At 39.5% G+C, this 4,799-nt stretch overlaps 1 protein-coding gene across 1 annotated transcript in view; it reads right to left on the reverse strand.

The window, feature by feature from the left end:
* The window catches only part of FASN (fatty acid synthase), a 48,491-nt gene that overhangs the window by 38,753 nt on the left and 4,939 nt on the right, over window positions 1–4,799 (reverse strand). The window lies entirely within an intron of this gene.

Below are 4,799 nucleotides of genomic sequence, written 5' to 3' on the forward strand. Positions count from 1 at the left end.
GGGAGGAGGAAACAAACACAAAACCAAAAACCTACAAACCAATCAAATCAAAAAACCATACACACACAAAAAAAACCCCTAAAAACCCCTAAAACATGCACACCAGAGAAAACCTACGCAAAAGCACGAAGTTTACAATACAACTTAGCATCACCTTAAATACCTGAAACGAAGCAAGTTTTACATATAAAGTGTTTCCTAACTGGACCCTGCGCTGCTACACATTTAGAGGCCTGGGAGGTGGCAGAACAGATCCGTATTCCAGATGGGATGAAAATCCCTAGCTGCTGTCTCAAAAAATTTGCATTCCAAGATGCCAGTCTCAAATACAAGAGAGCATCATGGTGCAAAATGCAGCATGGCAGGCCATCTATACAGATCACAACACCAAATGATAGCTCATATATTACAGTCAGCACACATTTAAATTATTTTCTGTTACACTGAAAATATAGTAACTCAGCAAAGAGAAGGCAAGTTATGTTTCAGTTAAGTTCAAATTACAGTTTGTAGACCATAAGTAGGCAAGTTAAAGGAGGTGGAAAAAACCCTATAGAAATATGGGTTATTTTTATATATAAAAATAAATAGAAGTGCGGTGGCATGAACAAAAGAGGTAGTAAGCATTCACAGCACTTCCTTAAATAATCCTTCCGGTAAGCAGAGGTAAAATATTCTTTAATGTATGGGACTTTAACAAGTAAAAGCCACAAAGAAAAACTGGTACTCAAATAGCTAAGAGTCTGCCTTAATAACTTCAAAGGAAAGACTTTGCTATGGAAGACCTAAAGTTTGACTTCCATCACAGATTATGCTCCATAGTGCCACGCAGGTACTTTGCTTAAGCGCTGATGGTGCTTGACCATCTCCTCCACAAAACGAGAGTACCCGTCAGGTAAGCACTTCATAGCTGTTTTTCTAACCCAAGACATCTCATTGAGGCATGATTTTGCAGCCTCTTTCAGGAGTTGCTGATGCTCTTGAGCAAGAAATAGGCCTCTCTTCCATCCAGATGTTGCTCAGGCATAACATGTTCCTGTAGCCAAAAGAGGTTGGGGTGCGTGGATGGAAAGCAAAGCCCTCTGGTTAGCTGAGGTGTAGCCCAGCCAGCACACAAGACCACAGAGGCTGCCCGATTTCTTTTACCCTTCTTCTTTCCTTCAGCAATTATCTTGATTCAGATCTGTGGAGTAACTGTGGAATTGTGCAACATGCAACACTGAAGTAGAAGAGATGATTACCTCATCCAGTCCATCCCTTCCGGGAGCAGAAACAGAAGTGCTCCCAAAGGGACATCTTGGATTTCTCAGTCTTATGCTAAACACCCAGAATAGAAGTTCCATTCCACTCTGCTTGTTCATTTAAAAAGGAAAACACTAAGGGACAAATGCGCAAGGCCCTTGCTGAGAAACTACTCCCCAAAACTGAAGTTGGTAGTAATAGGTCCAGTCTACTCTCCTCCAAAGAGAAGCCTCTCTGTTTTTTCAATCACATAAATCTAGGAAGTCAGTTTTATTACTGGAATCATCACTGTACATGGAAAACCCAATCAAGGGCCACAGCTCTGCTATACTTGCAGCAGTTCTACGCTAGGGGCAGAGCAAGAATGGATCTCAGGCAGGAAGCTTACAACCTAAGCGTAAGATAAGAGACGTACAAGATGATAATGCGATTATCATTCAATTTTATGCCTCAGCTCTTTTGGTGATGATCTCTAGGGAGAGGAGTATAAATTATATATATATATATTCCGGGGGACTGAAACATCACTTCTGGGATTGTTCCTCCCCATCCCACATCCCTCCGTGGAGTACCAAAGAAACTATCCAGGTACGGCCAATCTTGACAAAATGTTATTCAAGACAGCGAAGTAATGGAATTTATCAGCAACGCAATTTTTGCCAACATGTTATGAATGTAGTTGAGCAAGACTGTGTCAAAGGCAGAGAAAGAGATGCTGCAATAATCAAAATGTAGAAGAACAGGGGCCAAAAAAGTTAATTTTAGCTGGGTGAATGTGTAAGAAAAGCCACAACTTAGGGATTTTTATACACAAAGAACTGGATTGATTAAGACTTGACACAGAGAGCTCCAAATGCCTACATCAAGATAACATACAAATTATGGATTTAATAGCAGACAGTAGAGATGACTTGCTGTGGAGAACAAGAGTGGGAAGAGAAAAAACATGAATATTAAGTCATCCCTGATTAAATAGTGATTAAAGTAGATATTACGGCTACCAACAATGTCTTTGGTCTTCCTTGACAGATAATAAGCAGATAAGCCATTATGAAGTTTGATTTTACCCCAAAATTTTTTTATTTTACCCTAATATTTTTACTATATTAGAGACTAATTTTTGTCCCTGTGGAGCACTTTTAGACTATACACAGTACGTTGACAGTTCTTGACATATAGCATGTAGCACAGATCAAGAAAGTAAGTTATTTCCACGTCTGTTTTAGAGGAGATTGGACTATGGCAAATATAGAGAAGAGATTATTCCCATCCCATCTGATGAGCAAGGTGAACAAAAGCAACAGGTCAAAAAGGAGACAAAGAAGATAGGGAGGGACAAACAGGATCCTCTGATTTCTTAAGGCTGTATTTTGTTGGATCCAACCAGACACCTAATATCCTTTTTCCTCTGTTTACCCCATGGTTTTGCTTGAACTGAATTATGTGGATTCTTCCTAGACAGTGTGCATTTTTAACTGGGGGGGGGGAAGCAAGCCCCTTCAACATTCTCCTCCCCAGTATATCACTCTCATAAGACACTTCAGTGAAGCGTAAACTACCACTTCACTGGATTTACACAATATTTTTTGGCAATGACATTGCGTTGCTGACTCATTCAGTTTGTGACTGGTAATAACTAACAATCCCTTCTGGTATTATTGACTAGTAACAACTTTCATCACTTTATACCTGTGCTCTGGTTATCTGCCTCCCACATTAGCCACTTGACAAGGTTGGTTTGTTTATTGATGCCAGTTCCTTTCTCCAATCATGTTCTACCTTCTTAACCTTGTTCTCTACATACTGGCTACCTATTGGTATCATGTTCGCTTAACACTATTCTCAAACTTACTCTTATGTTGAAATACTGTTCTCCATTGCATTTATACCAGTTGTTTTTCAGTACCTCATTAATCCAGCATCACTAATGAATCAAGAAGAAAAATATTAATCATCATTTTCCAACATCCCTGGCAGCTGTACAGCTTTTTTTTTTTAAACAGTAATTTTATCGACTGTTTCCCACAAAAATATCTTTGTGCCCATTAAGCTTGTAAGCAAAAATACAAAGAAAGACAAAAAAAAAAAAGAAGGTAAAATTTTATTTCTTCTCCCACATGTACCTGACTTGCCAACCACTGAAGAGAATATTTTTCTTATTCTGCTGTACCTATATCCACCTAGGGTTCAGTGAGGAAAGAAGAGGGAGAGGGAAGGAAGAAGAAACTGTTTGCAAAGAAAGAACAAGCAAAACCCAAATCTTGTTTTGCCTAATGCACAGCTCTCTCTCCTAGACAGGAGCTTATATTTACTTCACTTGTTTTGACGGCAGTCATCACGGTGGGGCAGAATCCTCAAAGCCAACCCTGCTACTATTTCAAGGCAGTCCAAATCTTTATCTTTTTTGGAGCTCCCATTATTGTAAAACAAAGCATCCATGAGTCCTCTGTAGCTTCCTTCAGCACAGATACTGACAAAAGGATTGCTTTCTTCGTTTTTCAGTATGACGACATCGTAATTCAGGTTTCCTAATCTCTGATTATCCTTTCTAAAATTTGTAATTAAAACTGTCATTACATAGGAACTTCATTTATAAAGAGCTATAATGCCTGCCTCAGAAAAAAACCTTTACAAAAATAGATGCAAACACAGGCTGCTTTTCATTTTTTGAAAGCATTTGGCTACCATCAATCTGTGTGCTATAGCTTCAATTTAACAAAGACCTTTTGACTACCTCGTTCTGTTTTAAGACTGGATTTGTCCCATTGAGCACAATACAAATGAAAAATGGTAGCGTGTTTTCGTATTTAAAATGCACTACTTAGCAGGCAACACAATCTGGTTCAGAGCTGTTATTTGAGAAAAGTAGGTTAGATTTTGCTCATGGAATCAGCACAACTTTGTTGATTCCCAAATGGTCAGAATTGATTTGTACAGAAATTTAAGTCCCCAGTATCACTATATCTTGCTTGTAAAATATCTGTTCATAACTGCCCTCCGTGTAGGAACCTCTTCTTCTGAATTTGTCCACTAAATGCAGCCTTTCACAATGTACTATTATTTTCAGTTTGTTTCAAGAGCAGAGGCTGCAAGGAAAGGTGAATCCTTTGCTCGTGTGGCTCAAGGCTTTTCCTCCCTTCTGTTTTTTGAGGCAAGACACGCTCCAAAAGCCCCCAACACTGCTCTCTGAGGGAGTATGCAAGTTAACATACACAGCTTTAACAGTCTGTTTCAATTCAAGCATCCGAATAAAGCTTTTAGCTAGGAAAACACACATTCAGTATCTCAGAGGGCCCTGTGCCAGGAAAGGAATGTGGAATAAAAATCAAATGGGGAAAAACAGCACAAGAAAGATGATTATCTTGTTCCCAACAGAATCACATCGTCAGATCCAGGCTGGTGGACCATCAGTGTGTTATTTCATGCGGGTACTTCGTTTGGATCGAAATGGAAAAAAGTTTGGCAGCATATGCGGCACCTTTCTTGAGATGGTTCCCTAGGACCTATTGACAACTCACCTTTCGCAACTGCCAAGCCTGAATCTCGTCCCTCGCAAG

This window comes from Egretta garzetta, unplaced genomic scaffold (genome assembly GCF_000687185.1).
Source record: "Egretta garzetta isolate BGI_Z169 unplaced genomic scaffold, ASM68718v1 scaffold381, whole genome shotgun sequence".
Taxonomy (NCBI): Eukaryota; Metazoa; Chordata; class Aves; order Pelecaniformes; family Ardeidae; genus Egretta; species Egretta garzetta.